This window comes from Parasteatoda tepidariorum, chromosome 3 (genome assembly GCF_043381705.1).
Source record: "Parasteatoda tepidariorum isolate YZ-2023 chromosome 3, CAS_Ptep_4.0, whole genome shotgun sequence".
NCBI lineage: Eukaryota > Metazoa > Arthropoda > Arachnida > Araneae > Theridiidae > Parasteatoda > Parasteatoda tepidariorum.
The window spans coordinates 97,668,620-97,688,700 of NC_092206.1; the positions used below are offsets into that span (position 1 = coordinate 97,668,620).

Here is a 20,081-nt window from a genome sequence, read left to right on the forward strand (position 1 = left end):
TCTTTAAAAAAAAAATGTCGTGCATCAATATATATTCTTTTAAGTAAGAAATTTCGTCTACTATTCTTCTAATTAATATAATCCTAATCCTACTTCCTTTTAACTACCTAACCTAAACAATAGAATATACTTTATAGAATAAAATTCTAATTTTAATAGTTACAATAAGTGATATCAGTAAACATTTGGCCAAAATATTTAGAAATAAATCTTTAGTATTAACAGCCGATTTATTTTTATTTAAAAACGATGTAATACTAAAATAATATGAATAAATTTTTTGATTTAGGTAAATTTCCACTTCACTTTATAAAAAATTCGTATTTTGTAAAAAGTTAAGTGACTATTTTAGAAAAAAACAAAATGTAATAAATATATTTTTTAAAAAATAAACAAGTTTCTTTAATCAAAGTATGTTTATCACATTTTAACTAAAATTAGGTTTTAATCTCTGCCAGAAATTGTAAAATTGTTAACAAATGCAAATAGAGGGCACTACGAGCTTGCAAATTCTGAAATAAATTTCCCCCCACAACAGATGGGGGGATCGTTCGCAGGCAAAAGGGGAGGGGTTTCGAGAACGTGACGCAGGAACGAACTTAATACCATTCTGCCACCGGGAATAAGATGGATTGAATATGAAAATAGGGGATTGGACGAGTTCAAACTGGTTCTTAACCGGGGGAGGGGAAGAAGGGGGTAAATAGCTCGCGAAACTTAGTAACATTCCCATCACATTTACTTCCTTCCACATCAAAAAGCCAAAAAATCAAAATCAGCGATTCCTCAATATGGCAAATTATTCTCGAATATTTTCTGCTGCAATTTCGAATATAGAATGGGTGAAAAAGTAAAGAGGGAAATAACCCTTTCATCACCAAAAAGATCTACCAATACCTCTCCCTCCGTATTAAAATAAAACACAAACAAAAAGTTCGAAAATGAAAGAGAGAAAAGGACCAACAGAGAAAGATTCTTTTTTTATTTTTTATTCTTTTCACTTGATAACGGGTCTTAGGGAGTCATTACCTGGGAGAAAAGCAGACGGTTTCTGAGGAAATCATCAGGCGGGGGAGGGCGAAGGTAGAACAGAAGAAAAAAAGTAGGTTGGTTCGTCGTCTGATGAGATTTATTTATTTTTCATTATATTTTATTACACTTTTATCCGTCATTACCATCCTTTGGCGAGGTGGCGGAGACCTTGGCCTTGTTCTTTCTTTCTTTTTTCTTTGAACCAGACATAACAGATATATTTTGGATTTTTGATTATTTTTATTTGTTTAAGCCAAGTGAACACACTATTCGAAGAATTCCTTTGGGCAGAGTATATGTCTATAGTTCGATAATAATAATTAAAATGAATAAAATCAATGAAAAAATTATTGAGTTCCGTAAATATATGACTAAGTTTAAAGTAAAATTCTGCATATTTTTATTCGGATTTCATTTTGAAAGGCAAAGGTTAATAATTTCTTAGAAAACTTTTATATTATTATTTATTTAAAAAATAAATTCAGTCCCAGATATTCCAAAAATAGCAATTTGCCACAAAAAATTATTTAAAATAAGTCTTAAATAAATGTAAATAAATAATAATAATATTTTCAAATAATGACCTTCGATTGTCTAAAAATTTGTTTGCTTTTGGGTTGGGTTCATGTTTTCTTAGAAATATCGTTTGGGTTTTGTTCAAGTATCGGTTCACTGCATATACTGCGAAATTTTACTTTTATTTAAAGTTAAAAAATACAAAAATACGTTTGGTAAACATAGGCATTTTCTCAAGATAAGACTTCATAATTTCTTAGAAATTTACACCAAAGTGACCACGATAAGGCCATAAACCTTTCTAGTGGATTGAAATCTGAAAATTTCAAAATAAAATGGATACTTTATATTTAACCGTAGAACCAACGACGTGGTACGTGAAACGCTACAGCATTTCATTTATAATAGTTATTTCTCGTTTAATATCATATAAAAATAAAATAAGTTTTTTAAGATCTGTGATTATAAGTTCATAAATATATATTTACAAACAAGTTTGAAAATTTTCTCAAAAAAAAAAACTTTATTGATGGGTCGATTTTAAATAGTTAATTGTAATTACTTTTATACGTATTTATTATTATAAATACAATTTATAGTTATAAATACGGTATTTATTATCAAAAATATTATTTAATTTAGTGTTGTTATAAATTTTGAGAGGAAACACGACGAACCAATCAATACACATGAAAAAATAAAGAATTTGTGTGTGTGCGTCTGAATTGCGGGCAAACCGTTGACTGTGAGAATGCGAAATTCGACGCGAAGCTAAATGTGTACAATTGTAAACAAACGAAACCCAATTTTCGGTTTTTAAATTCAGTGACAATTAAGAAATGGAATTTTCTCATTAGCTAAGGCGGAAACCATTGTTTTAACGTATACTCTACTAAACGATTCAGTTTTTTCAAATATTTTAAAGATCAATGATGTTTGCCAGCTTATAGCTGTAATTAAGAAGGAAAAAAATAGTTTTTTGCCCGTTCTATATTACTATTTTTTATTCTTTATGCCAGATTATCTGTAGTGATAACATGAAAGGACTAGATTAATGTTTTTAAGGTTATCTGAAACCACGTGCTTATTTTGTTAAAACGTGTCACTATAAAACTAAATTTAAAATGAACGGCCTGTTTGTTTGCTCAGATAGGAAGTAGGTGAGAATAAATGAAAATAAGAAATTATATATTAAGAGTATATTGAGAGGTCATTAGAAACACGTCATCAAAGAAGAAAAAATTACCAGTTTTGTGAAAGATGCCAGGAGATTTTTGTGAAAAACGTCAGAGGATATCTGACAAATAAATATATAAATAAAATAAATTTAATTGTGAAAGATGTCAGAGGATATCTGGCAAATAGAATTTTGTGAAAGATGTCAAAAAATAGTTAGAAAAAAAAGAAAAAAAAAACGTATAAATAATTGAAGTAAAATAAAAAATTGTGAAAGACGTCAGAGGATATTTGGCAAAAACAATTTTGTGAAAAATATCAGAGGATATTTTATTTTTAATGTATGGATATTTTATTTTTAATGTATGTAGTACATTTCGAACAAAGCTGGAGTAAATTAGGACTTAGCAAGTTGTATGAATTATAATGGTTTAGATGAGAGCAGCAACAAAATTTTTTGAATAAATTTTTTCCCCTTTCTTTTTATAGTTTTTGTTTTCAATTTTATAAATTAAATTGTATTGTTTTTACCATATTCATGTAAGAAATTTCCTTATCTCGCTATAGAATGGCAATACCTTAATTGATATTTATTCTTGGAAGAGTTAAAAGTCTGAAAACTTCCATACATAGTATAAAGTTAAAAGAAGAATGGAATTCAATGGGCTCCCCTACTCAATATTCGACACTTGCCCAGCTTCCTACGGGAAACCGGAAATTGAAGGTGTGTGTGACGCGAAGGCACATGTACCGCTTCATTATTCTTTTCATGGAGAGACGACCGCTATCTATCTTTGTGCAGTCCGATGCAATATCCTGTAGACTCCCGTGGAATTCATTTAGAAAACACTTGTTGCCCCCTGGCTATCTTTTATTAAGTATGCAAATTATTAGAAGGATCGTCTCTAGAATACTAAGAAGTTCTTTTGTAAAGATAACCCTGACTAGTTTTTGTAAATAGTTGGAGGCTTTTTTACAGTTTCTATAAATAATGGAAGTTACTTAAAAGCTTCGAGTATGGAAAATTTGTTATCAGACCCATTTTCAAAGTGAATGGCTCGATTCCAAGTAGCTTTCTTTTTTATTACTTTAATAGCGTACTAAGTGTAAATATCGTTAACACTAATATAAATTTAAAACACACAAACACAAAGAAAGAAACAGGTTTTGACTGACTATTTTACACTCATAGAAATTTCGGATCATGTGAATCGAAAAATAATGCAAATTTTTTCCGATTCGAACATGAAGCCATAACGTCGTACTTCTTTCATTTGATTACTCAGTAACATGGTTCAACATTTTATTTTATAAACGGCGTTGAACTGCCGATCCAATAGTGAGTTTACGACTATCAATGCTCAACTCCGTAGCCATGTCATTTTGAAGATGCTTGTCATTTGAACCTAGAAGACGAGGGAATTCCTGGCTCACACATTGGGCCAAACTAGATTTCATGAAGGACTTTTCGATGGAACTAATCCGCATTTGCGTTTAAATAGTGACTGATGCACGTTAAATCTGTCGAGTCTCAAAGTTCCCATACCTCTGGGGGTGCTGATCCAGGAGTTTCCTTGTCTTCTGGATGGGTTCAAAATTACAAGGTTAAGGAGTTGAACATTAGTAGTTGTAAACCCAAAATTGGGTCGGCTGTTCAACGACGGTTATGAAAGAAATAAAAATTTCCCACGGTTAGCCCGAAGGCAAGGGGATTCTAACTCATGATCCGTCTGTCACTGAGGATATTTTACGTCAGCCCTGTGGGAAGTGCGAGCCCGGAACAGAATTCATATAAAAAAAAAACACCGCTGGGATTCGAACCTGGGTCACTTCACTTGATCGATTCCCCGAGCCATTGCGGCTGATGATTTAACATCGAATCCATTTTTTTTTTTAGAGTTTATTCAGTGATTTAATATTATAGTGTCTGCTTTTTCTCAAATTCTCATAAAGAAGTAAACTGGTTAGCGTAAGTTAATTGTTTTTAATTTTTGAGCTTCGACATAGCCTAGTCAGTATTTTACGGAGAAATCAAGAATCGCTTATCGGAAAAACTCATTGAATAAATATTTAATCAAGCTTAGATTGAAAAAGTTTTGTAGATGAGTAAAATGGGTTACCTGAAAATAATAATAATAAATCTTCAGTTTCAAAAAAAGCACGTCGAAAGCGGATGGTAGAATCATAATGTAGCTAGCTATTCCAGACGGATATCAACATGACTCATTCAGCACGGCATGGATAATGTACGAGGACATCTTGAAGAACAAAAGCTATGAATCTCGAGGTTCAAGAAATGCGGATGAATGACAAATGAACTCCAAACGCTGTTCTATCCCCTCGAGGAAAGCTTCTATCACCACTATATTTTCTTCTTCTTCCACTCTATAATCTTCTCCTTCCACTGCATTTCATTTTCATATACTGGAAAAAAATGATACACCTCTAATAGTTTTTTAACACTATTATACCCTGTTCTATAACAATCATATATTTCTCCTTCTAATACAAAATCTTCTTCCTCGGTTACTTTTCGTAGCTACAGTCTTATAAATGTAATAATAATGCTTGGTTTCAATGTTCCATTGAAATGAGGAATCATTATTTAAATTTCGTCAGGGTTCCTACTCCATTTCAGGAAAAAAATTCACTGGCTTTTTCAGGTATATCAGGAAAATTTCAATGAAAATCCAAACCCTATTTTATTTATACCACGCAATTTTTCATGAGATTACTTTGATTGTGTTAATCTCTTGACATATCATTAAAAATTAAAACTCTAAACTGTGAGGAATTATTAATTTCTTGTTATAGAAATGATCTTTGATTGCACTGTAAACAACAACTCGCAGCGGAATGTTGTGTGGAAGACGTCTGAGACACGTCAATTATTGTTTTGACATAAGAAACAAATGACGTCTCCCAGACGTCTTCGTATGTCAAGGGGTTAATGTTAAGATTTTGTGAATGTTACAAACAAATGCTAAGATTAGAAAGAACAAATGTTAGATTTTGTAAGCAAAAAAATATCACTAAATAAGAATAGAAGCAAGGAAATTTATAAATATAACTAAATTTTTATTATTATATTCTTTTAAATTAATCAATTATTCAATTAATTTTTATATTGATTAGTATTTATTATTAATTAATATTTAATTGATTTTTATCATTAATTTAATACATGTATTTATTAATATAATTATTATAACTAAAATGTGAATTTTTTATAACAAATAATTGAAATATGAAATAGATGTCAGATTTGTTTAACTCGAATCTTAGTAACTGATTACTGTTACCGACAATTATGAGACTTGTTATTTTACAGGCATGATGTAGGAGTTTTCCAGTTTATTTCTTTTAAAAGAAAAAATTGCAGAATTTTTAAAGAAAAAACGAAATACAGATTGCATCGAAACAGAAAAGACAAGACTGTATATGAAGATTCTTTATTTTCGTTCGAAGGTAACACAGCACCTGATCTTTCTGAATTCTACCAAATCACTTACCCCATCGCCCTATAAATAGCGAGGAAAAATAATTGGTCATTAAAGTGAAAACGAACTTAGTATTGTTATTCGACACCAGAGAATGTTCCAATTTTTTTCCGTCGTTCTTGGAAGTTTGATAATAAAAAGCGTATGATTCCTCTAACCAATGATTGTAACAAGCCGACAGGAACTATATAAAATTTTAAATATTATATTTCGCTTCGCAAGCCGTCGGGTCACACGCAACAAGCCAGTTGGAATATTCTGTTCTAGATAGAAACGTTTAATTTTGTGAAATTCAGCCATCTTCAAAAGATTTCCGAAGTCGAGATTAAAATTCGTAGAAGTAACAGAAAATACACCGAAGTTGGTATTTCTGCAAATGCAACCTGTTCGAAATTACCTGCCTTTGTAGATTATAGGTTGCGTAATCTCATGAATTTTAAGCCATCGATCTAGAGAAGGTTTAATTCAAAGGGCACCTAAAAGAACGACAAAAAAAAAAGTTTCTGGTAGGCATCTAATGGAGAAATAATTTGAGTTCGTATTTTTTNATTTTAGTGAGTTCTTTTTTTTTTTTTTTTTAAAGATAAAACTGAATGATAAAGAATAATGATTGGAAAAAATCAGGGAGGGAGACAAATTTAAGGGCTAAAAAGGTCAAACATCTATTGTGAAAAGAAAAACAGTACTCATTTCCATGGAAATCCCAATTATCAACTTTACAATGACGGCATAGTTTTGTTTTTGTTGGTAAGCCAACATTTTATTTTATAACCGTCGTTGAACAGCCGACCCAATTTTTAGGTTTTCGACAACTAATGTTCAACTCCGTAGCCTCGTAATTTTAAACCTTATCTGGAAGACAAGGTTTATCCTGGAGTAGGTATCTCCTGGATCAAGTATTAGGATGAATTTGCCTTCGTGGAGAACTTTTTGAGGGAACCCACCCGCATTTGCGTTACAAGGAGAGGAAGAACGCGAGAACCACCCACGGTTGGCCTGACGGCAAGGGGACTCTAACCCATGTTCCGTCTACCACTGAGGATAGTTCACGTCAGCACCGTGGTCGGTACAAGCCGGATGCGGAATCCGTATCCATCAGCTATAATTGGGATTCGAACCCGGTTCACCTTATTGGAAGGCGAACGCTCTATTTCCTGAGCCATCGGCTCGTAAGCCTAACATTGACAACATCCTACAATATTTTATTCTTTTGCAAAAATCCTTACTATCTGCCCGTTATTATTCGAATACTAAAACATATTCTAAACGCTTATTCAATTTCTGAAGAGAAACATTTTCTTGTTTAAACCTAAAAACTGTACTTAAATACACAAATAGAAAGTTTGTGGAACAACAATTTTGAAAGAACGAAATTCGTATTACTCTTGGGTAACATATGACATACTTTATTTTTATCAAAAATATCATGTTTTAAAGTCGAATTCAGAAATTATGTAAAATATGTGCATTTCACAGATCAGGAGGGTCACAGAGGTTGAGACTTCAGAATTTCATGACCAACAGTATGACTACGAAGATGTGGTCAGCACTACTCACAAGTCTTCCCTTTGATATGAAGCTGGTTTGGCTTGAAGTCGCCGCAAGGGATCGAATCCCAATTCTACAATATGAACGGAAAAATATTAAAAAATGTTCTTAATTGTATTAGATGTTGAGGGCTCCGCTTACCTTTCCCACCAAGTTATTTCTTAAAGATTGTCTCCCAGCAGAAGTAAAATATATGAAATTAAAATATTAATTTTTTCTTTAAATTCTTACAACAAAATTAGGTTCTTGATTAGAATGGAATAAAATAGAAAACTTCATCTGCAACTTCATATTTCATAGCAACTTCATCTGCAATTTTGTTTTTAAATTTCGATGTAATTTCTGGGTACTATAAAAACTCTTAAAATATTTTTCGCCAAACCGATTATTTAGTAATAGAGCAACCATAAAATATCAAAGGTTCATCACTGAAAATTATTTATTAATTAGAGTTTTATATATACATGAATACATTCGAATAAATGTTCAATTATAAATAAAATTCCTTAAACTTTTAAAATTCATCGTTAATACGGAACCTGTATTTCTGTGCTTTGTCAAAAACTCCACCCTTTGGAGCTTTTTTTCTTATTTATCATTTTGATCGGAGTGAAGGAGGCCGAAACAATGCGTAAATTGTAATTGAAACGAACACTACAATTATATTCAACATAGTCTGTAAAACATAAGAACATTACATGCTACACATTTCCGGAGCCATGTTTCGTACTTAAATAGATATTTTTCGAGCGCGATTTAGCTCTAAAATAGATATTTTATAAGTCATAACTTACATTTAGTCCCAAAACTAGTCTAGGCGAAATTTAGTCGAAAACTTACATTTAGTCACAAAACAGATTTTCTCTGAGAGAGATTTGGTCTAGTCTAAGTATATTTTTCGAACGAAGTTTTGTGAACGCGCTTGCATGACTAAAGATTTTGGCTCCATACTATAAAAAGTGTATTTACGCTGAATTTTTATTCGTTTTTTTTATAACCACTATAAAATACTTATCATCAGGAATGTTACCAAAAAAAAAGTTATGAGACATTCGAACAAAGCAGTGCAATTTATAGAGCCACTTTTCTCGCAAGTGTAACTCATTAAAAGTGATGTAAAAGTAGTAGATGTTTTGAAGATACTGGCATAAGGAATTTACAGTGGGGGCGAAGTTAAGAGAGAGAAAAAAAAATCTGAAATTCTATACCTAGCTGTGAGATCTTGGAAACAGATGTGAAGGGGGGGGAACACACACACACCGGGGTATGCTGTGCAGATGCATATTTGTGTTTGTCATCTTACTGGGGGTCATGCTTTGCTTGGTGGTGGTGGTGAAGTTCAACTTCCTCTTCAACTAAATTTATCATCTCTTTCGCAGTATGATAGTAATCAAACAACTTTCTGTTTAGATTTCTGCTAAATGAATTAAATGTACTATTTGTGGAAGAAATGATCAGATAGCATAGACTGAGGTTTGTTGAACATCCTATAGAAAAATTAAAACGAATACAGTTTAACATACAGTTTAAGTCAACAGAGCTAACAACACAGTTAATAATAAAATTGGCCTTATTACTAAGTAATGGGAAATTTTTTTTTTATCCGAAACATATTTTGATAAATTTCGTTTTATTCAAAAACATTTAGCTTAAAACGGATTAAAAGAATATGATTTAAATAACGCAAAATATTGTTTAAACCTATATAGTGATTAAATTGTAAAATCAGTTTCTCACATATTTTCTATAAATAAATAATAATTTTTCTTTTTCAAATTTTGTACAGTTTATGATATAACAATTNTCAAGCATTTTTCTTTTTTAAATTTAATAAGCCACATTAAAGAAGGAACGTTGCAATGCTACACGCTACATCTCCAGAGCAACTGAATATGGAAATCGCAGGTAAGCGTCTCATACAACAACGCCCCCTATAGTTCGTTGAAATCGCGAATTACTTATTGATAAGAATTACTTGGAACACAAAGTTATCAAGCTAACGATTTTATTACAAAGTTTTAAAATTTTGGCAATCGTTTTCTATTTCTCAGTTCTATCGTTAAATAAATTAATGGTTTAAAAGACACTTTTTGCGAGATACATTATTCTACAAGCAATTCTACCTTGGTAAAAACCACACAATTTTTCGAGCAAATGATTCTTTGAAGCATTTTTAAATTTGAAGATGTTTTCTACTTTTAAGTTGAAGAGTTTTTGTTGCATAAAATAATGCATATTAAGACACTTTTAGTGAGTAGTTCATTATTTTACAAGCAATTCACTTTTTTTAAAGTGAGAAAAAACAAACACAATATTAGAATCAGTAGTAGTACGATTTTTTTTTTGTGTGTTTTTTTTGTAAATAGCTGTGCCCTTTTAATTTTTAAAAGTGGTTTTCAAATAAAATAAGGCAAATATTTTTGCGTAGCAAAGTAATCTACAAACAATCTTTTAAGTCAAAATAGGAATATATTTTTTTCAGTTATCAATTTACGAAAATCGTTTCCTACTTCCTAGTTTTAAACTTCTGTCGTTAAGTAAAATAATGGACAAAAAGACACTTTTCGTGATTTCAATTGATTATTCTACCAGCAATTCTATCTTCGGAAAAGCAACGAAATTTTTCAAGCAAACGATTCTTTGAAATAGTACTTGGAAAATCTGAAGATGTTTTCTACTTTTAGAGGGTAGCTCATTATTTTACAAGCAATTCATTTTTTTTAGGAAGAAAAAGAACACAATATTAGAATCAGCAAGCGATTTCTTGCAAATCTTTTTTAAATTTTACAAACCGTTTTCACCCTTTTAGTTTTTAACAGCTGTTCTCAAATAAAATAATGCAAATATTTTTGCGTAGTAAAGTAATCAACAAACAATGTTTTAAGTAAAAATAGGAATATATTTTTTTCAGTTTTCAAATTACGAAAATCATTTTCGACCTCCTGGTTTTGATAAAATAAAATAATCGAAAAAAAGACTTCTTAGAAAAAAATAACGCAATTTTTCGAGCAAACGATTCTTTGAAAGATTTTCAAAATTCGAAGATGTTTTCTACTTTTTAGTTCATTTTTTTTTTACATAAATAATGCATATTAAGACACTTCTAGTGCGCAGCTCATTATTTTACAGGCAATTCATTTTCCAAGGGAGAAAAAAGAACACAATATTAAAATCCAGCAAACGATTCTTTGAATTTTTTTTTTTTTTTAAATTGTGAAAATAGTTCTCAATTTTTTAGTTTTACAGCTATTTTTAAATAAAATAATGCGAAATTTTTTGTATAGCAAAGAAGCAGTTTCCAAATTTCGGAAATCTTTGACCAATCGTTAACATATGTTGTTAAATAAAATAATCTATAATAAGACACTTATTTCAAATCAAATAATTCAACAGAAGTAGTTTGGTAAATTCTACAAATATATATATCGTTAATTTTAATGAAATTTCGTATAAAAAATATGACTCAGCAGTTTTCGTTTACTTTGTTTACATACACTTTAAGAAGAATATTACAAAAATCCAAAGCTAAAATACGATGAATGTTACCAAAATAAGTTTTAATGCCATACGTTTCCAAGGCCAGCATTTTCTAATTGGCAAAATTTATCTCCTCTATTTCTTCGCTTTATCATGCAGGTTCCACATAAAATCGTTATCTAGGGAAAAACTAAAAGCACTAAACAATCGCATAAAAGGAAAATTGCGACGCAATACAAATTATAAATACTTGTCACTCATCTCTTAATTTCCCTTTCGGATTGCAAAGCGTGACGAAAAAGCATGCATGAAGAAATAAAAGGAAAGCAACAATTGTGGGAAACGTGTACAGAACAGCCTTAATTGCATTAACTCATTAACATAAATCCCGTCTCCACCCTCTGGAGCAGGCACTTTCTCTTACGGGGCGCCGACTTTTATGGCTCAATTTCTTCTGGGAGTCGCTAATAGGTATTTAAAATTATGCGCCGAAGACGCGTAAACTTTAATCTCAAACTGGACAATGCTGCGGGGAAGGTGTTTTCGTATGGGCACTTTTAAAAGTAAAGGCAGTAGCCTATTTATAAAAGTCTAGGGAAATTTTTCCTGTTTTAGGTTTAAATATTTCACAAAAATAACACATCAAGAAAAATAATTAAGGGTGTACTTCGAAGTTTTTCCGGAGAGAGAAATGAAAAAAAAGGTCATAGTTTGCGTTAAACCAGGGAGAAATCTTAAATTTTAACTATATATAGGTTATTCTCCAGAAAATGTGACTTCCCTGCCATAACTCAATTTATTTCATTATAAAGAATTTTTTCCTTTTTAAAAATTATTAAAGCTTTCCAATAATATTTTTTAAAGTAATTAAATTTATTATACCATAAATGTGTTATGACTAACAGGTAAATTTGAATGCGTAAAATGTCACTTTTATACCCTCCGTCCTGGCGAACGTAAATTACAAACTATGTGTTTTGGCGTGTGACTTTGCCAGAGCATTTGGACGTTGATATAGCTGAGGTTATATTGTGAAGGATTAGAAACAACAACAAACTATGTAATTAGAAAACCATGTTAACTATACATTATACATATTTTAAATGTATACCATATTTTTGTTAAACCTTTTTGCATTTTTTCTATTGGCTAGAAAAGTGATGTGTTTTTAAGTTTCCTTGCCACTGCGGTAACTCACTAAAAATATCTCTCTTCATGCGATGTGTCTAATTCCCTTACATGTCAATAAAGAATTGAAATATCAAGCGTGTGAGCAGTATAAGCAAGCGAAAACGTACAGGTTTACACATTTTGGAATGACAATTATTTTCTCACGCATACAACAAAAAGCTGAAACAAATTGAGCTATCAGTTGGGTAGAATTGAAAGGTTTAAGGCGAATAGTTCATGCTATCATACATGTTTTTTTAAAGCATAATTCTTGTTTTGTTTCTGTAAGTTTTCCATTGCATGTTATTTATTTCACTAACTTATTATTGACAAAAATTTTTGACTCTTTTTTAGAGGAATTAGTAAATATTTAATAAATGATTTAAATACTTAAGATTTTACGCTAGAACACATTTCAAATGGGTTTGACTTAGCAGCGAGGATGGTTTACAAAGCAAACCATAAAATATTACATTGCAATCTTCGGGGGTTGGGCAGCGACAGCGAACAGGGCCACTAGTATTATTAAATTTATCAGTAGAAGAGGTCACATATTAAATAAAATATGAATAAATAGTTCGTATGACACCTTATTCTTCATATGCAGGTAAAATATTGTAAATTTTCAGATTCAAAATTTAACATCTCGATGACCTTTAGGCAAAATATTGTTGTTCAAGATTTTGTCCCTTTTAAAATATGCTTTAAATATTTTCGCTTTGCCTTAATTAACATAAAAATCGATCGCTTTATTAAATCTACGTAAGTTACTATGTTTCTTGCTAATACTGAGTAAATTAATTTCATTAATACTAATAATTTTAAAAAAAAGCACATCATAAATCATGTTTCTATATTGATCTCATAATCGTGTATTTTTATATAACACACTTTCTGAAGAATTAAGCATATACATAGCTGCCAACATGGATAAGAAAATATCCAGTAGATTTTACAAAATAATTTAAATTTCATAATTGTTGCAAAATATCTATAATTATATAAAACGCTAATACGTACGTATGTATCAATAAAACCGATGATATTTCTTTTCTCGCGCTGGCAACAGTTTTCATTCTTAATTGATTGGATTCGGCGCGCAAGAGCACGTAGTGAGCATCATATGGCTAATCCATGTTATATAAAACGCTAATACGTTTTAATTGATAGGCTTCGGCGCGCAAGAGCACGTAGTGAGCATCATATGTCTAATCGGGTGAATTCTCACCGAATTATCAAAAAAATTCTCACAAAATTATCTTCATCGAAGCCGATGCTTTACATCCGGCGTTCAGTACTATTTCATATTGTTTTACAACACATGGTTTTAGCCCTCTGGTGGGAAAGACTTTAAAACAAAACTTACAACAGTTACTTATCTCAACAACTGACATTTAGAATAGTGTGATTAAGAAAAATATGTGAACTGTTTGCAATTTCTAATTAATATTGAAATGCACAGGTTTAGAATTTTCTACAGTGAAAAGTTTTCGGAACTTCAGTGTTCAAAAAAGTATACAAAAGCTAGACGTTAAGAACGTATTCAATGAGCGAGCATCGGATTGCGGAGCAATCCGAAATGAACTGCGAAAGCAGTTCCGGGGGTTGGCGAGAGCCAGCGAGCAGGGGGCGAAGCCTCCTAGTATACTAAATATTTTACATATAGGGAATTTTAGAGATTTTTACTGTCGTCAAAATACAGAAATTTTGTTTCACTAATAACTATGAATGGCCTGCAATATTTTTCATTCATGATTAGCATTAAATGAATTTGAAATGAATTTTTTTTTTATTACATTAACTCATAATTTTAAATAGTAGTAGACATGTTAATCGTTATTAATAATTAAAAGATTTTATAATTCAAAAAGGGAATTCTAAATAAAAATAAACTGAAATTTTTAGAACAAAGAAAAGCTTTAAACTGATTACAATAAGTGAGACTAGCTTCATTATGTATTAGTAATACTTATTTAAATATTCAAGCGCGCAATAAATTGTGTAAAAATTCAATTCCAATAAGGTTTTTTTTCTTGAAAACTTGATTCAATTTTTGAGAATGACAGATTTCATTAACAGAAAAAATGGGTCTTTTGACAGATTAAGATGTAGTTTTACAGTAAATTTCTGTAATTTTTAGAAAACGAAAATTTTCCGGAGGAAAATTTCAGAATTATTACGTTTTTAAGAGGAATTTTTTACATCTTACAATGTGTCATTACACAGCAATGATATCTTGATTGCAAATATGCAGAGTTAAAACGTACTTTTGAGCAAAATTTTGATATCATTGAAATATATTCGTTAGAAATGTTGTTAGTTACCCGAAGTTGACATCTGGGTTATAAATATTGTAACACAAAGATTTTTATACTATTGCAATATTTTAATTAGAATGTGTATAATAACGCAGCATAGACATCTTGGTTATAAATATTGTTTCGTAAATGCAGCACAATTTTTTTATTATTTTTATATTATTGCAATATTTAGGTTAAAATGTGTGTTATTACGATAAATGTGTGTTACAATTTTATACTTTTGATCTAATTTTTTACAATATTCAAATAATTCAATTAGAATGGTTTGTTAGGCAACATTGACATCGTAGTTTCAAAAACGTACTTTTAAGCAATATAATTATATCTTTACATTATTTATTTAAAATAGAAAAGGTGTTGTAAGAGTCTCAAGTTTAAAGGCTGTTTTTTATATATATATAATTGCAGAAATATTACAAAATATTCAATAAAATAAACATAAAGAAAATGGATTGACCATTACAAAATGTAATATAAACCAACAAATGTTACGAGACATAAAACGCAAAATTAAATAAACAATTAAACAGAAAAGTCCACGACCCTCCCAATAATAAGCTTAAAATCTCGATCTAAATAAATAAACCTTCGTGTTTACTTTTCTAGCTACAGCTCTAGAAACAATTATAATGCATATTCAAAGAATCCTCCAGAAAATGACCAACGGTCAATCAGACGCGAATGAGGAAAGGCAGCTGGCCCACCCAATAACAGCATTAGCACGTGTTGAGCTTCGGCACATGAGAGACAAGTGAGGGGGAGGGGGATTGTCCAATCGATGTTATAATATGGAACAAGAGAGAAAAGAAGGGTGAGAAAAGGTGAGTTGTTGTAGATGAAGAAATGGATCAATTGGCGAGATAGGAGGCAGATCGATGGCGCCAAGGGCAGAGGGAAAAGATGCAGCGACGTTTCCTTTCTCAGTTTTCCTTCGCCGATAGGGATGAGATGAATTAGCCGGACTCTTACCTATTCTTTACCTTTTCGGCTTTGCGTTTCCCCGCGACCGCCGGGCCTCGTTTCTTCTCTCGCGGAAGATCTGGTTAGGGTCTGGGGGGAAGCGGTCATAACGGGGGCGCATGCACCGTGACGGAGAATTTCGCTCATCTGCGGTATTCCGCGTTCAGAAGGGAAAGTGACAATTCTTATTTTATTTCCAAGATTTATGAGAGTCAGATATTATTACGTTGAGAGATAAATTTAAAACTTATTTATATTGAATGAAATAAATTAAAAAATATTTATTGAAAAATAGTTAAAAAAAATATTATTAGTTGTTATAAGCAGATTGCATCAACGAGGAGTATTTATTTAAGACATAATGTTATTAAAATATAATTTTGTTTATTTATTTAGAAGACAGAAAAATTTATAATGATGCCATAACAGTTTGTAATAATAAAACAAAGAAGCAGTCAAAGTAAGTTCTTTCTTCGACAGTTGAAAGAAAATTTCAATTGTTTTTCGTTTTAAAATATTAAAGTGGAAAAGTAGCAGTTGATTGTTTACATACATCATCTAGCAGATTCAAAAGTAAGTATATATTTGTTTGTTATGTAAGACTGAAGGAGCTCTAGTTAAAAACTTAGTTTATGAAATAAATATTCGACGTAAATAAAGCAGATAAGATTTCGTTTAAATTTTAGGAAAATAATTGTTAAAATTTGATTTTGACGATCAATAATAAATACTAAATAAATCATTAGAAAATTTGCAAAAATGTTATTAAATTAGTTAAATAACCAATTAAAAATAGATAAAATGCAATTCAAATAGCTGATATAAAAACATATTTTAACTAATATATTTTCATGGTGAGCACTTAATCAAACATAACAAAATTAGAAGAAAGATTTTTTTTTCATTATTTATTAAAGTAAATACAAATAAATGATTTAAAAAGAGTATAACATTATAGAAAATGTTTTACAATATTTTTTGTGCAAAAATGTTGAAATATTTATGTACTATTAAATGATTTTTTTTATAGATTAGTCTATAGATAAAATGACACCATTTACAGATAATTATTGCACATCAAAATTAATACAAATACAAATTAGCTGATTTCAAAAGCAATTGTTATATTTAAGGATGCCCACAATAGAAAATTAGTTTCATATGTATTTATAATAAAAGTATGTAATTAAATTTTGTAATTTAACTAAAAACTATACATTTAAAAACTAAAATGGTTTCTCTAAATATTGTTATAAAATTGTAATAAACGATTTGCACTACAAAATGCAAATATTCGGTTTAATAGGATAATGTGATTTACATTATAAAACAATTATGCACAGATAAAATATTAATAATATGCAATTGTTATTTTAAATATCAAAAAACATAAAATGAAACAATTCAATAAATATGCACAATATAACGCTGTTTGAAGAAAAATCATACGCATTAACTAACATAGAAACATTATTCATTGGAAAAAAATATTAAAAATGTATTAAAATTATTAATCATAAATTTAAAAAAAACTTTCAAATAGAAAAATTGCATGTAAAGTTATTTTACGTTATAAGAACATTTAGTAAAACAACGCACAAAACTGATTCTAAACTGATATTGTAAAATATAATTTTTTTTTAACAAGATGAAATAAAACGCATTTTTTTTTTTTTTACAATATAGTTAATTTAATTTAAAGAAAAATATTTTTTTCCCCTTAATACTATTTATTGGAGGCAATTCGAGATGATTATTGCTTAAGAGTTTATACTGAATATAAGTATATTTTTGTTAAACAATATTTTAGTTCATATAGCATTATAAAAAATTTAAAAATCCTATTTTAGTATAAAATTTTTTTTTGGGGTATTTACTACTTAATGTAGAATTTTTCACACAGTAATCTTAAAATAACATTTTGATCAATAACATCATATAATATTTAAAAAAATTCTATTTTATTAATAAAAGTTGTTTTTTCATAGCAATTTCAATATTACCAAGATAGAGAAGGTATGGACAATGTTCATAATAACTGAAAATTATGTGCTTTTTTGTGTAGAAATTGTTTTATTTTTATCATGCTTTCATAATTCATATTTTCTATAAAAAAATAAAATAATAAAAAAAAGAACAAAATGAATTACAAGTAGTTAATTGACACCTTTATATCTAGCGAAGAACGTTAATAGAAAATAATAAATAATTGACGGCAATAGAGTTAATTCATTTATCGAATAAATTGGTAGTTTGATATTTCGTTTTTCATTGAAGGCCCCTTTAATGTAGAAATGTCCAAACAATATCCAAAATCAATAAATAGTAACTCACCAGTAAATTTTTACCAATCGCTTCTTTATTTAAAGCTAAGACGTTGCGAAATAATCGTGTTTCAAATCTGGAATAAAAAGAACAACTATTAGTAATTTAGATAAAAAATTTCAAGTGAAACTAAAAATTCAAAATTTTTATTCTTTTCTAAGTAGTTCAAAATTGTTTACTAGTTTCCAGCTAAATGTTGCTTGTTTTTTAAATTTTTTTTTAAACTTATTTTCTGAAAATGTTTCATAATGCAATATCATACTTTAGTATATCATTGCAAAATCATAAATTATTAATTCTTCAAAATAAAAAATAAATATAAAAAAATATATATACATAATTTGAAAATGAATTAATTAATGTAAGAAATATACATTATTAAATTAATATAAAAATTGAAATGAATTGAATTCAGATTAATAAAAAATTAGAACTAAATCTTCACCCCCCCCCCAACAATTTTNATATTACACAACACACACAATCAATATTTAATTGTTCATTGGCTTGCTTTATGAAATTTCTGAAAGAACAAAAAATTTTACTTATTAAAAATTTACTATCGTCAAAATTTAATGTCTTTTGTTTTTATTTGTATTTTAACTTTTAAAAATGAGAAGAAAAAATTTAATTGTATGTAAATTGTGATTACAGAAATTTAATAGTTAAAACTCTATATATATTCGCCACTTTTTCGCCTTATTTTTTTAGCATTTACATTTTAACACCAAAATAACAAACAAAAAAAACTTTTTTTTCGTTCAATTATTATTAAAATACCTTATTAGTTACATTCAAGATAAGAAACTGCAGTTCTAAAAAATGATTTTCCACAATTTATTATAATTTTTGAACAATTAAAACAATTTAAACCATACATAAATAAAACAGAGTGAAGGGAGTTTATGAAAAAAAGGAAGAAAATGAATTGATAAATTTTATTTGAGGTAATTGGATGATTGAAAATATATGCACAAGCACATTGAATAAGATAATAATAAAAAAATTAATAAATAAGTAAATGGAACAATTAAAATTACATATTTATTATTGTTTGAAGGAACAAAAGAAAACTTATTTGTTCAATAACATTTTTCCACATATTAGTATTATCATATATATCCCTGTGTATAAGACGAACCCCTATTTTTGAATACAAGATAAAAAAAAATTAAAATGAAAGAAAATGACAAATTAATTGAATATAACTTATTAAAAATAGTTTTTGAAAGGGGTAAAGTGATACAGAGTTATTTATATCTATTTCATAATGAATCAATATTTCACGATCAACGAATGTCCAACTTCCGTCTATTTTAGTAAAACTTTGGGGGTTTAAAAAGTCAACTTATATTCTGGGATATACAGTTGTTTATTTAGATCAGTATTATTAAAGGAAATTATTTTCTATTTTCCACTATTAGCAGGTCAAATAAACAATTTAAAAGTCAAATAATATCACTTGGAAAATAAAAACAATTTTTTTGACATAAAGCTTTTAACTTATAAACGAGAGCCGGTACAAAATAATAATTAATAAAAAATATTTATATCATTCCTTTACTCATTAAGTTTGACTCGTAGAAAAGAAATACGAGTTTAATACAGATCACTTAAAATAGTTTTTTCAATAACAAAGAAATAACAATAATAATGATTTAAACGGAAGGCTAAGTATATAGTTTAGTAAAATAACGACGCTTAAAAAAAAAGCAAAAACAAACAAATGGATATAAAGAAAAATTATTTGTGAGATAAAATCAGCTAAACTAATATTTACCCACAATTTCTCATTTATTTATTTCGTTAATTTATCCACACATTTTTTATTATTATTATTTAAGTTTCTATATAAAATATAAATCAGATGAAAATGATCCTTGTTTTCTCACTGGATACATAAATCTTAGGTAGTCATCGACATACATTTAATAAAAATTAAGAAGTATTGTTTACCTGTAAAATATTTCTTTAAATTTACATCCTTTTTTAGTATTTTTTGCTGTTGTAACGTCTTCGATTTTGATAATGATTTTACATTTAAGGATTAAAATTA

At 29.0% G+C, this 20,081-nt stretch overlaps 1 long non-coding RNA gene across 2 annotated transcripts in view; it reads right to left on the bottom strand.

Annotated features, from left to right (window-relative positions):
* LOC107452898 (uncharacterized) overlaps window positions 1–20,081 on the bottom strand; it is a 112,912-nt gene that overhangs the window by 23,005 nt on the left and 69,826 nt on the right. Inside the window, exons 4-6 of one of the 2 annotated variants that reach the window (XR_011636474.1) lie at window positions 18,035–18,101; window positions 8,981–9,259; window positions 6,787–7,845 (exon numbers count right to left, since the gene is read on the bottom strand). This is a non-coding gene — a long non-coding RNA (uncharacterized lncRNA). Of the gene's footprint in view, window positions 1–6,786; window positions 7,846–8,980; window positions 9,260–18,034; window positions 18,102–20,081 lie in introns of those variants that run through there. The other variant, XR_011636473.1, reaches the window with a different exon arrangement.